General features: G+C 42.2%; 1 protein-coding gene and 1 pseudogene across 1 annotated transcript in view; one reads left to right on the plus strand and one right to left on the minus strand.

Moving 5' to 3' along the window:
- Nucleotides 1-4,970: 4,970 nt before the first annotated feature.
- Nucleotides 4,971-14,636, minus strand: part of IRX2 (iroquois homeobox 2) — a 38,430-nt gene continuing 28,764 nt past the window's right edge. Inside the window, exon 5 of the mRNA XM_059694652.1 lies at nt 4,971-5,312. The gene's annotated coding sequence lies outside the window, so the exon portion shown is untranslated. The remainder of the gene's footprint in view (nt 5,313-14,636) is intronic.
- Nucleotides 9,233-10,152, plus strand: LOC132232445 (protein SET-like; annotated as a pseudogene).

Below are 14,636 nucleotides of genomic sequence, written 5' to 3' on the forward strand. Positions count from 1 at the left end.
CGAAATGAAAATAATAATAATTCCTAAGACTTTCAGATTCTGGCCCCAAAGTACTTTTCCAGGAACGTACTCTGAAAGAATGCCATAGAAAATATGGTTCCTGTGACACTAGACTTCAGACATCCTAGTGATTTAGGGGGCGAGATCGCTGAGGGGCTTCTGGAAGAATTTTTTTGTTTCTGACATTTCAGAAGAAAAAACACACCTTTGAGCTGAGCCCGTTCCATCAGCATTCAAAATTTCACGTGAGCGTTGCTTGGCCAGCGCTTGTTACAAGTATAAAGGAAGTATTGGCTGTGAGGGTCTGTCTGGCTCTCTTCAGTCACTCCCCTCCTAAGGGGAAGTCGGATCTCAAGGTGGTGTCTAAAGTACAAAGTCTTGTAAGATTTCTGAAAAGCACAGAAGAAAATATTCCAGCACAATCCATGTGTGTGAGTGAATCACAAAGCATTTCTTGGGGTATATGAGATGGCTCCAGGATGCGTGTACAGACTCTAGGTAGAGTGTGGATTCACCCAAACATGCCCCCATGCATGGAGCAGTTATTGAGTGCCCACTGTGTGCCTGGTTCATGCTAGGCTCCAGGGAAGGAGAGAGGAAGTGTGGAGGCTGTGCCCTGCAGCTGCTTGTCAGTGGAGACTCACACAGTTGCCTGGACAGGGGCCATGTGGAGTGAGTACCCAGAGGGACGCAGCGGGCACAGGGCCACACTTTCATCCTGACACCGGCCGGCACTCAGTGACACTTGAGTTCTCAGATGAGAAGAGTTTTGCCTTGTCTGAGGGAGGGATTAAAGCTGCTCTTTTCTCACAAATTGACCACGAAGCTACAAAATGTTGGAGGAAGAACTGGCACCTCAGCCTCCCTGAACACAGCAGCAGTTCTGAAAATTCAATTCAAAAACCCCCGTCAGCTGGCAGGGTTTCCCATGGCTGTTGATCTAAATTCTCATTCCTACCCACACATCCTTTGCAGCAAAATGTTGAAGAGAATGATACCTTTAGCATTGCCCTCATCCTTCCCTGGGAAACAACATTAAACAATGAAGAAAAATACTTAATTCTCTCAAGAAAATAGCAAATATTTTTTGTGTTGTAGATGGTGGCCCTGCCTCCTCTTCCCCACATCCAGCCACACAGGGAGCAGTTGGGTCCCAGTCAGTGGGCGCGTCGCTGGGAAGCCAGCTCTAGGCCCGCTGACGCCTCATCGAAGACCTGCCACAGCCGCATGACAGTGATACTGTATCTTATGGGTAAGGAGACAGGACGATGGGCTAGGTTAATACTTTGCCTTTTTAATCTATTAATCTTCCACCTTTGGGACATGATTTTAAATCCACTCCAGAGCAAAGTGACTGAAAATCATTCCGGTCTGACAGCTTTAAAAGATCACAAGTGAAATGTGTTAAGAAGATCTCAACCCGCTGGTGCTACACCAATGGCTTCTGGAAGTTTCCCTCACCCTGGCAATGGTTCTACACCCTCCCACTGGGAGTCTGAAGCAGACAATCATGCGCCGACAAGAAAATGTTTCTTTTAGACAGGGTTAACGGGAGGAGCGCCTATTTTGTCAGAATAATCTGGGTCCTGTGTGCTCATCACTGTGGGTGTAAAGATGCTCAGAGTTCCTGGGAACATTTGCTTCCCTCTTCCCCAGGTGATTTCTGCTGTCACATGATGCAGTTGGCAGGGGGCGGGGGAGGGGGGTCCAGGTCTCCCTTTGTGGACAGAGTCATGCTGTGTGACAACATGTAAAACATTTTTTAAAGCTTAAATTTTGATGACACAGACGCAAAATGTGTCTGCATTTTTTTAAAGATTTTTTAATTGTTTTTTCTAGAGAGAGAGGGAGAGGGAGAGAGAAAGAGAATCACCAATGTGAGAGTGAAACATCAATCAGCTGCTTCCTTCCTGGATTTTGGCTGATTTACTGAGGATCAAACTGAATCCCATGCATGTGCCCTGACTAGGAATCAAACCAGCAACCTTTTGGTGTATGGGACAATGCCCAACCCACTGAGTAACACAGGCCAGAGCTGCATCTGTATATATATATATATATATATATATATATATATATATATATATATATATATATATATATATATATATATATATATTGATCTCAGAGAGGAAGGGAGAGGGAGAGAGAGAGAGAGAGAAACATCAATGATGAGAGAGAATCATTGATCAGCTGCCTCCTGCACCCCCCACTGGGGATCAAGCCTACAACCTTGGCATGTGCCCTGACCAAGAATCAAACCGTGACCTACTGGTTCATAGGTCGATGCTCAACCCCTGAGCCATGCCAGCTGGGCAGCGTCTGCATTTTTAAAACAAAAGATTGGGCCCTGCTTCCCTGTTCATCCTTGTGTTCAACAGCTTCAGACGTCCCCGCGGCCATGGATGATGTCCCTGAACAAGTTCTGCAGCCTGCTCCTCCACTGTTGGAGATACACCAGGTGGTCCCCACACCACAGACATCTCCAGCCAGCCCTTAGCCAGCACGGGGTGGGGGGGGGGGGTAGATCCGTGAATAAATACTCCAGCTTGCTCACCTGCTGTGGGCCCCTGAGGCATGTCCCCAGGAGCACCAATCTTCTATACCTGACCAGGCCTCCTGGGTCACACCCCAGACAAACTCCCCACCCTAAACCCTTCCCTCAAGCTGCTTTGGGGAAGCCCAGTATAAAAGATTTTAAAGCATGGATGAGACATTGTGGAACTTTTATTAAAATGCCTCTTGGAAAAAAACCAAAAGGGTTAGTATAACCGTGTAGATGGAGAGTGCGGATGATGTGGGGTCTTCCTCTGAGGAATTCAGGGGATACTCAGAGAGAGAGGGGTCAGAGCAGAGTAGAGATACAGAGAAAATGGCCATTTTGTGACACTTAAAAAATTATGATGATGATAAAGAGAAAACATGAGAAATGCAATTACTGCGGTAGTCAAAATTACGTGACCTTATTAATAATAAGAAGAAAAAAGTTTGGATTAGGCCAAATTTAGGACACGGAGCCCTTCTATGATATCTGCACACTTTGATTCATGAGTTTATGTGGATTTGCACACGTGAGTGACACACCTTTTCTTCCATCCAGTCGCCCTGCGTGTTAAGAAAAACAATTGCTGTTTTCCCTTCTCTCTGGATGTATTCCTAATTAGTTTTCTTTTTTTTAATTAGAAGACACTCTCTCAACCTTCGCATCATCCCCCAACTTAATGAGCTCCTCCAGATGTTGAATGAGAAACAAAAAACCACAGGGGGAAAAAAAACAAACAAAACAGCTGGACATTAAATACAGTGAGAATTACCAGCAGCTTATTTTGGAAACCAGGCCACATTCTCACATATTCTAAGGAACCACTGGTGTGACATTCTCCCCCTAGAAGTGATCAGCAAGTGGCGCGGGCACGTGGCGAAGACGCGCTCCTCGTCCTGCGGCAGCTGTCCCAGCGTGTGTGAGACCTGCCTGCAAGGCTCGGCTGATGATGTCACCCAGACTTCTCACTTTCCATCACGAACACTGACCTCCTCCACCCGGCGTAGAGGAATTTGACATATTTTTTTCTTAGAAAACCAACTCTTTCGGGTGACAAGGGGGGCCAGCATGTGTGGTCACTACTAATGACCGGCTTGCATTGTTATGGAAGCCTGGAGTGAAGAGCCCCTGCAGGACAGGGCACCCCGAATCCACACTGCAGCTGTGGCAGCTTCCCGAGGGTGCTCAATGAATGGTGAGTGACTCTGTGAGCCCGGGACCCGCACCCTTCTTCCCTCTCAGATGGAGACCAGCTGGGATCCACAGCGGAAGCCCAATGCCTCTAAGGCCTTTGTCATTGGTCACACGGGGTTTTCTTTATCAGGGGACCCACTCATCCAAGAAGAGGAGGAATGACTGGTGGTCACTGTTAGTATCACCTCCTCAGAGCCTGGGACACTGCAGTGTGCGCATGGGATAGTACAGCAGGTGGACACACCATGGCCAAGAAGCTAGGCCACTGGCAAACTCCATTATTCATGAGGTAAAATCAAAGATATGTTTCCATAGTTTTCATAAGTGTGTAACAAATATGTATAAATAAACATGTAAAAATAAGTAAATATATATCAATATATTCAAGTTTGGCTAAGTTCATAGCTATAAATGAACTCATCCATTACAAAAATAAATTGGGAAAAAAGTAAAATCACCTATGTGATTTGACTAGCTCTTAAATTTAATCTCATGGCACACATAAACTAATTACTAAAATTCTTTGGTATACCATACAATATGTTATATTTTTTGCCAATGTGACAAAAAAATAGGTATAGTTTTGATTCATTAACACCAGACAGCTATTGTTGCATTGACTGTTGTCATTTTTTATTTGGCGATCTAAGGGAAAAGAGGTCAGTGCCTCTAAACCAGGGAGTCCTCAAACTACGGCCCGCGGGCCACATGCAAATACAAATATTGTATTTGTTCCCGTTTTGTTTTTTTTTACTTAAAAATAAGATATGTGCAGTGTGCATAGGAATTTGTTCATAGTTTTTTTAAAACTATAGTCCGGCCCTCCAACAGTCTGAGGGACAGTGAACTGGTCCCCTCTTTAAAAAGTTTGAGGACCCCTGCTCTAAACAGTCAGGCACTGCATGTTTTAAAATTCTCAAGGCACACCTGTTGCAAGTCATTGGCTTAGATCTTCCATTTCAGTGTCTTTTCTATATATGTACATGTTTCATTCCTTTTACTCACTCTTATTACAAAATTATATGTTAGGCCTTTGGCCAATTATTTTTGACTTAAAAAATGTCTTTGATGTTTGCTATCTTTTGCTATCTGATTTATTTTTAGTTTATCTTCTCTGGGAATCTGCAAGATATATTTATCCTGCCTCTAATTCTTCACATGGCTACTTTAAGTTTAGAAATTGCTTAGTTGATATTTTTACTGTTAAAGTTAAAAATTAAAATCATTTTATCTCTTCACAAAAGATAAAATTTTTATTTTTAGAAACAAAGGAACCTTATTTACAGTCATGAGAGCGTCCCCCATGAGTACACAACATGCACATAATGGGTACACATACAAGTGAACCTTTGAAGTCAATTCCTTGCCATGTTCCTGGGTGGCAGTGCCCTCATTGCCCTCTCGGCACCATCATCACTGTGACTTTGCCCCCAAGCCCAGCTGCACCACCTTGTGGGCCAGACTGTTGCAGGCTGCTTCATAGCGGGCTTGAGTGGCAGGCTTCCCTTCCTGGCTCTGGATCTTCTCATCCTCTAGGCAGACAAGATGAAGTTCACAGCTTCTTCTGGGGTAAGACCTTGAAGAGATAAAATTTTAGTCCATTTTTACCATCTCCCAATATCCCAGCTTTTCCTGATGAAACTTGAGAGCCAAGACACACCACCCTCTTTTGAGGAACCAGGTTCTCCATCTTGCTCCCATTGGCCACCACCTCTCCTGCAGCATTTTGCATTTACTCAATGCCACTTTCCAATGCTCTCTGCTGAATCTTGGCCTGTCCTCCCCATTCCTGTTTGCTTCAACACCTACACTTCCTAGGCATCCTAATATCAAAAAGTTCTGTTTTTCAAAAAAGTAGCATGCTGTGTGAACTGTGTGATCCAGGTGGCATGCCTGTGTCAATGAGAAGTTTTTGGCTATAGTAGCAAAGGCCCTACACCAAGCATGTCAAATTCTCAGCCTGCGGCCGGCCCACAGGAATATTTTTGCAGCCCAGCCAATATAACGGTAGGTAAGAAACGTTTTAATAAAAATTTCGTAACTTGATTTTTACAATATTCTACTACAATGTTTGCTAACGGCTGATTACTATAATCATATTACATTCATTTCCCTTATGCGCCTACATGCAGGCACACTATTTCTCTCCACTAATACTAGCAGTGAATATTTTAGCAGCCAATTGCCACATCATTAGTCTTGGACTGACTTGTTTGGTGTGCACAACAGGAAATATTTCGCTTTTGAAGAACAAGAAAAATAGGTTTATTTGTATTATGCTTATTAATTTGTGCAGTTATTCAGTGTCTAGTAAGTTAATGTTCAAGAAAAAATATTAATTTTTATTAAAATGTTCTATTATTTTATGTTAACGATTACTCATTTATTTCAGCCAGTTGTATTCAGTATGTCTCTATCGAAATAAACCTACGTTTCTATGAAAATTTAAGCTTTTGTTTTTTTGCTGCCCACATAAACTTAAACCGTGTTTATTTGACCCATGTTAGCCTTTGAGTTTGACATGCTTGCCCTACACTAACAGGCTGGAACAAGGGGGACCAACTAGCTGTGCACTGAGGTCTGATCTGCCTCTTGTGCTAAGACAGTGGTTCTCAACCTTCCTAATGCCGCGACCCTTTAATACAGTTCCTCATGTTGTGGTGACCCCAAATTTCATTGTTACAATTGAACATAATTAAAGCATAGTGATTAATCACAAAAACAATATGTAATTATATATGTGTTTTCCGGTGGTCTTAGGCGACCCCTGTGAAAGGGTCATTCGACCCCCAAAGGGGTCGCGACCCACAGGTTGAGAACTGCTGTTAAGACATGGAGCATTAGTGTTGTCCCCGGCTGGAAGCCCTCATGGTCACAATGGGGTGGCCAGTGTCCTGCAGCACTGCAAGCTTCCTCCCTAGTCCTGCCCTCTGGATGGAAAATGGCTCTGTGCCACAATCAGAATGTTTTCCCAGCAGCCTCCACAAACCTCCCCTAAGGTCTCACTGTCTGAATTGGGTAAACTCTCATGCCTCTTAGGGGTCAGGCACGGAATGGAGTCAGTCCTATAAAAGTCAGGCCTCCTGCCCGCTGGGCAAGCAGCCAGCCCTCTGAGCCTCATGGCCACACAGGGGAGGCACAAGGGACCACCTGAAAACTCTGGAAAGGGGGAATAGGGAGCACAGGCACTCTCCATGACAACAGTTTTCCTTCGTCTTCCTGCATAAGCAACTCATTGGGTATAAGATGTTAGAATTAGAGTGTATTTTCCTCAGTCTCTGTGCAGCTTAAAATCTGTGGGTTTTTCTTTTTTTTCAAGAAAAAAACAATTTTCTTTAATTTTATTTCTAATTATGCTTCTCTTTTATTTGCTTGAGCTTTTTCTATAAGGACATTTGTAATTATTAGTCTAGATTCTGTTTCTTGACCTCTCAATCCACTTACATCATCATTTATTGACAAAGAATAAAACAATTAGCTTCATTTATCCTGCACATTTAAAAAAGTGTGTCCCTTATGAAGTCAGTCAATACCAAAAGCTAAACAGTGAACACACTCCATTACCAGGGCAAAAGTAGTCTTACTATTTTATCATGTACTTTTGCTCTTTGTTCTATGTGATAATCAATTCATGTGTTAAAACCATCATAAAATATTTCTTGACAACATATTATGCCGGCCCTAGATGATATTCTGCTAAGGGTATACAGAGTACAGTGCTTAAAAGTACTCAAAATGGTTATTTTTTCTTCTGTACTTATATTAGTTTGCTATACAATTGACCCTTGAATAATGCTGAGATTAAGAGCACCGACTATTCTGGCAGTTAAAATCCACATATAAATTAAGTTGGCCCTTGATTCCCAACTGTAAATTGAAAATAAACATTTGTTCCTGTTTGTGTTCAGTTGTAGGGTTGTCCTTTATATTTTTTAAAATGTGATTATATTTTTGAGCACATAAAACATTTTCTTCTTGCAAAAACCCTCATTCTTTGCAGAGTTCTCTCTTCCTTTCCATCCCCTCTTCCATCCCCACTTATCTCCTGAGTGATTGTTTCATCATTGGTACTTCATATAGTTTAGCTAGAGAGTGCCCAATCCCCTCCATAGTGTAATAGTTCTCTTACTACAAATGGCATTAAATATATATACATGTTTTAAGAAGAAATTTGCATGTTTTTTCAATAAAGTGTCACTTCTTGATGTTTGCACATTTTTCCATTGACTGTTTCACTCTTTTGTTTCTTGATTGCTTAAAACATATTATCAATTAGGGTTTTTATTAGTACCATGCTAAAATGAGGGTTTTGAGCCCTTATAGGAGGGTAAGAGCTGTTAGTACTTTCCTCAGTGTGCCATTGATTTTCATCATACTGTTCTAGGATGGGAGGAGGGAGGCAAACATTTATATACTGTTGACTTCATTAAATTTTCTTCATTTAATCTTTATTTGAGTTCTAGTTGGAAGGTTTTCACTACTCAGGTTTAAAAAAATGCCCATGTGTTCTTCTAATAGGCTTCAGGTGTCATTTTAATTTTTTATAGTTCTCTGACCATTTGTACTTTATTCTGTTGTCTGGAGTGAGATATGGGTCCAATATTGTCATTTTTTAAATTCCTATTTAGTTCCCTTGATGTTATTTATTTTTGCCTTGATAATATGAGATGCCACCTTTATCAGAAACAAAAGTTGCTTGTTTTCTTGACCTGTTTCCTCCTCTGTCCCCCTGGCCCATTTGTCTAGCCATGCTCTAGAACCATATCTGGTAGGCCTGGCAATCCCCTTCCTTCTTTCTCATCTTTTATAGAGATTTTCTAGAAATTCTTGCACAATTACTTGTCCATAAAAATTTAGAATTAATTGCACCGCTATGACAAATACTGGCATGTGTATTGGATTGGTGCTCAATTCATATGCTAACTCACATGGAATTGAGTCTTCCTATCCAAGATCAAGGGACACCTTCCCATTGGGTCAAATCTACCACATAGGCTTTTGAAAGTTTCTCCACATAGAGTTTGCAATTGCTTATCAAGTTTATGCATAAGAATTTCACGTTCTTAGTTGCCATTTTAACTGAGACTTTCTCTTTTCTTATGTCTAAGTGGTTGTTACAGGTCCATAGAAAGCCTATTGATTTTTATGTGTGTCACTTTTTATCCTCCTAAATGTTCCCAAGGCAATTTTTAATTATTTAAATAGCTTACTCGTATCTCAAGGTCATGTTGATGAATGGAGATTTCTTTAGAGGCAGTAGATACACACAGACACAGACACCAAATACCAGAACAATCTCTACAACTTACACTTTAGACTATTAGTGAGCCAATCCCCCAAGAAATGAAGCAGACTCCTCCCTTCTGAAAAGTAGATTTTATCAGCTGTTTTTTTGAACAGTAAAACAAAGGTAAGAAAATATTATGCCAAGAGTCTCAGCACAACTTCCAGCCCGGCGACTTCCCAGCGATCAGATCCTTGGACTTTCCTCACAGCATGGCCCCCAAACGCTAGTCCTCGCTCCCACCTCAAAGGAAGAAACTGACTCCAGCCCCCAAGCCAGACCCCTCAGGGCATGCCAAAGGGAGAAAAAGAACAGGAAGAAGCGACTGAACATATAGAAGTACAAAATGAAATGGACAGACTTAATGAACAAGCCAGTGAGGAGATTTTGAAAGTAGAACAGAAATATAAGAAACTCTGCCAACCATTTTTTCAGAAGAGGTCAGAATTGATTGCCAAAATCCAAAACTTTGGGGTAACAACATTTGTCAACCATCCCCAAGTGTCTGCACTGCTTGGGGAAGAGGATGAGGAGGTGCTGAATTATTTGACAAGAGTTGAAGTGACAGAATTTGAAGATCTTAAATCAGGTTACAGAATAGATTTTTATTTTGATGAAAATCCTTACTTCGAAAATAAAGTTCTCTCCAAAGAGTTTCCTCTGAATGAGAGTGGTGATCCATCTTCAAAGACCACTGAAATCAAAAGGAAATCTGGAAAGGATTTGACAAAACGGTCAAGTCAAACACAGAATAAAGCCAGCAGGAAGAGACAGCATGAAGAACCAGAAAGCTTCTTTACCTGGTTTACTGACCATTCTGATGCAGGTGCAGATGGGTTGGGAGAAGTCATCAAAGATGGCATTTGGCCAATCCATTACAGTACTACTTGGTTCCTGACATGGATGATGAAGAAGGGGAAGGAGAAGAAGATGATGATGATGATGAAGAAAAGGAAGGATTGAAAGATATTGATGAAGAAGGGGATGAGGATGAAGGTGAAGAAGATGAAGATGCTGACAAGGGGGAAGAAGGAGAGGAAGATGAAGGAGAAGATGACTAATAAACACTGATGGATTCCAACCTTTTTTAATTTTCTCCAGTCCCTGGGAGCAAGTTGCAGTCTTTTTTTCTTTTTCTCCGCGCCACACCCCCCTTCCCGCCCTGCCCCGCCTTGTGCTCTGTTGCCCTGTTATTTGAGGTCTCTTTTCTCTCCTTTTACACCATAGTTTTCACCTTATTTGTGGGGGAGGGGGGATGTACCTTGAGCATATACAGTGGGAAAAGAATCTTTGCCCTTTTCTGTTCTAAATTCATTTTTATCCCTTCCTGTCTCAAGAAAAAACTTAATGGAATCAACACCACCGTGCTCTGTGGGAAAAAAGAAAACCTTCTGCTCCCTTAGCTCTGCTGGGAGCTGGAGGTGGCTAGGCCCCTGTGTAGTCGTGCATAGAATTCTAGCTTTTTTCCTCCTTTCTCTGTATATTGGGCTCAGAGATTACACTGTGTCTCTATGTGAATATGTACAGTTAACATTTACCAACATGTATCTGTCTACTTTCTCTTGTTTCAAAAAAAAAAAAAACTTTAAAAAAGGGGAGGTATAGATTCTATAGAAGGTCAGCAAAGGGGTGGGCTTGAGATGTTTGGGTGAGTTGAGTGGGCATTTTGACAACATGGCTTCTCCTTTGGGATGCTTAATTGTGACGTTTAATGGACATCCTTGCAGCCTAAGATGATACTTTTAAAATAAAATTCTCTCCTAATGATTTCTTGAGCCCTGCCACTCGATAAGAGAATCAGTAGAACCTGTAGGATCTTATTTGGAATTTACATCTCTCTATTGTAATTTTGTTCCTGTTTATTTTTAAATTTTCTTTTTGTTTCACTGGAAAGGAAAGATAATGCTCAGTTTTAAACGTTAAAAGTGTACAAGTTGCTTTGTTACAATAAAACTGAATGTGTACAAAATAAAAAGAAAATATTATGCCAAAAAATTAGAAGCACTGGCCTCTCCCATTATACGTGTAGAAAATATTTAGAGAAAGCCTGTGCATGGACAGAGGTCTTGTGGGCAGAGGACAGAGAGGGCATCCCAGAGAGGTGGACACAATGCAAATCTTTGCCATCAACAGAGGGAAGAAAGGTCTGGAGTTAGGGTACTGCCCAGCCCCTGCCTCAGCCACCAGAGATCTCCCCAGCGCTGCAGACAGGAGGGCTGGCTCTGTAGTTGCATGGACCCAGAGTGCCCTGGAGGGAGCTGAGAGCCCTGGCCACCCAGCTCACCAATGCTGGGATGGGCTCCTGAAGTCAGAAATACACTAATACAGCACATTAGTGTATTTAAAATATGCTTTTTCCAAGGTGGCAACTCAGCCAGGGGCCCTCCTCCCTCCACAGGCACTAAAGGACCGATGACAGGAATCACTTGGCAATTGCTCACAGACCCTATTCAAGAGCATGATATTAAAGTTGAGAGTGTACCTCTGCCCTTGGTGTTATTTGAAGATTTAAAATAACAAAGTGCTAAAAATATATATTATAACAAGTTACTCCCTACCATAAATGCATCAAGGCAGCTGGAACTGACTATATTTAAGGTATTAAAATTGAAGTTGATGGTGACCCCACATTATTCATTACATCAAATGGAGATGCCTTTAAATTTATATTAAATTCAATTTAAATGCCATCAAAACCATGGTTGACAAAGTCCTGACAGATGAATATTTTAGTATGATTCAATAGCAGTAAACTTTATTTTCTTACCTTGAGGCAAGGTGATGCCGTTTTATATGCAGTAGGGTGAACTGGGTTTGTAGTAACATGGCTTATGATTTCCATAAAATAAAATTTTATCTTTAAAATGATTTTAAAGGGTTTAAGTCTTGAACTCTGAAAACATCTCTTCAGGGTGTTTCTTGCTTTGCTCATTACTTTATACTATGAAATCCATTAGCTCCCTTAGACCACTTTTCAAAATATCTTCTGGTTTAGAATTAACAATTAGTCACCTTAAAGGTTTTATGTTTGATGTTGACATTCAGTAATATTTCACTTTGACTTTTCCACTTACAGCTCTTGGTCATAGGAGGAAAATTGCCTTGCCCAGAAATTCACTTGTCATTGGTGTTGAATTCTTAGGTGTTTAATGAATAAATGAAATGATTAATTAATTGATTAGTTAGCTAGTCTTTGTAACTGTTTCCAAGAAAGAGCCTCCTGTCTGCCCACTAGAATAGTTCTTGACATAATAGTTTACAGGCCACGGCCATTCTCCCTAAAGTGTTTATTAGTGAGATACATTGACTCTATATCAATAAGAGAAATAGCTGACCATCTCTGCACTCATAGAAGCTTGGAGACCTCAGGGAAGGATTTTCTCTTAATATTTGGTTCCTAGAACTGAGAGTCCTAACTTCCCAGTCTGTAGCCTTTACTGGAGATTTACAGAGGCTCCCTGGGTTGGATCACATCCTATAAAATACCCTTAATGTACTGGGATTGTCTGTAGACCAGTGAATTTTTAATTTCTGTGAATTTGTGTCTAGCTAATGGCCCATTTCTCCCTAAGCCAAAACAGAGGAAGTGCAGCTTTAGAGTCAGAACAGATGAAATTAAAAGTCAAGAAGCCATTGCTCAGCTTTTAAAAAGCAAACAGCCTTTAAAAAGCAAGCAAACAAAACAAAACAAAAGGTCCCCACTGGATTTGGGAGCCAAGGTCAACTGCAAGAGCCAAGTCTTGGAGAAAGAAAAGGATTTCTTGAACTCCAAAAATTCCCATGAAACACCAAGAATCCAAGTCTGGTGGGCAGAGGACAGAGAGGGCATCCCAGAGAGGTGGACACAATGCAAATCTTTGCCATCAACAGAGGGAAGAAAGGTCTGGAGTTAGGGTACTGCCCAGCCCCTGCCCCAGCCACCAGAGATCTCCCCGGCGCTGCAGACAGGAGGGCTGGCTCTGCAGTTGCATGGACCCAGAGTGCCCTGGAGGGAGCTGAGAGCCCTGGCCACCCAGCTCACCAATGCTGGGATGGGCTCCTGAAGTCAGAAATCCTGTGTGCTCAGAACTCAACCAAACAGAGCAGCAACCTGGGCCAGGAGGGGCCGAGTCCTGGGTTGGGTACAGGAGCTGAGGTGTGAAGTCACACATGCCAGCTGCAGAGGCTGCCAGGGCAGAAGCAGAGAGAGGAAGGAGAGGAAGGAAGAGCCAGAAACTCTGAGAGTCTCTTATGCTCTAGAAGAGTCTGGAGTCTGGGTCAACCTGGTAATGACTGAATACAGCCTAAGCTAAGAAGTTACCCTCCTACCCACCCACACACATGTGGCCACCAGCAACAGAAGCAGCTTCTAAGGAAGTTGATCTGATACAGAGAATGGAGCTCCTTATCTTTGTGATGGGACAGTGACTGCCAATTTTAACTCAAAAGCTAAAATCTGAAAAGGAGATGGCCCCTTGCTTCTTTGTCTCATCTCTGTCATGAAGGAAGGCAGTACAGAAGCCCTGGCTGCTGGAATGTCAGGGTGCGGGTGGAGATCAGAGAGACAGAGGATGACCAGGTACCTTCAGACCCAACATTCCTTTGCATCTGAATGATGGTGCCCAGCAGGCCATCTTCACATGGCACACTGGTGCTGTGTGTGCACACGTCCCTGTGCCCTAATGTCCTGGTGTCATCTTTGAGGAAAATATTTCTCCTCTGGGAGCCTCATCATGAACTTCAACTAGAGCTATTTCAGAAACAGCAGGGAAGAGAATGCAGAACTAAGTTTATTCCTTTGCTTAAAGTATTTCCTGAACACCCCGCGAAAAGAAAATGTGGGGAGGTGACAAACACAGCTGCAAACCACGTTTCAATAATAACCATATGGTGAATGTGCCGTGTCTTCTGCCTGTTCTCCTCAATGCTCTTTCGATATTGACATGGAACTCAGATTTCACAGACTCCATAGAAAGAAGGAAGTGAGGGCTGAGGGTGAGGAGGCATCTGATGATGTCAGCCACAATCCTCTTGCAAGCTGTGATTGGCCCTACAAATGTGCCAGACCAAGTAGCGGCCCCACTAGGCCCACCACTGCCTCTCTCCCAGGGTCACAGGTATAACATCCCTGGAAATGAAAGCTTGACCATTTTATGGAGATACTATGCAGACAAGCTTTCATTTTACTGCCTGTCCGCCGGACTCCTTAGGAATGCCTCCTGCCAATAAATGATCATGATCATTGTTGCAATTAACATCATTCATGATTTCATCTCCAGAACAGGAGGGGTGGGTCCTGGTGGCCCAAGGCAGGTTTTCGATTCTGGAGTTCCACACTGTTTTCAAGGCTAATCTGATGGGCTGCCCAGTTGAAAGAGCAGCCGCTGATCCAACATAGTTTTTAGTGGTGACCATTTCAAGTGCTTCATTTTGATTATTCCATTATTTTTATAAATGCTTGGAAATTTTATTCCAAAAATATTTGAAAATTAATCCAAAATGGGCCATTTTTAAAACTGTAGTAGGGGAGAAAGAATCCATGTGGAAAGACGTTCAATTTCTGCACAAAATTAGTCACTTCTGGGTGGAAAACAAAGATTTTTGACCACACAAAGCAGGTTTCATCTTCTTCTTGGT

The sequence above is a fragment of the Myotis daubentonii genome, chromosome 4, assembly GCF_963259705.1.
Source record: "Myotis daubentonii chromosome 4, mMyoDau2.1, whole genome shotgun sequence".
Lineage (NCBI taxonomy): Eukaryota > Metazoa > Chordata > Mammalia > Chiroptera > Vespertilionidae > Myotis > Myotis daubentonii.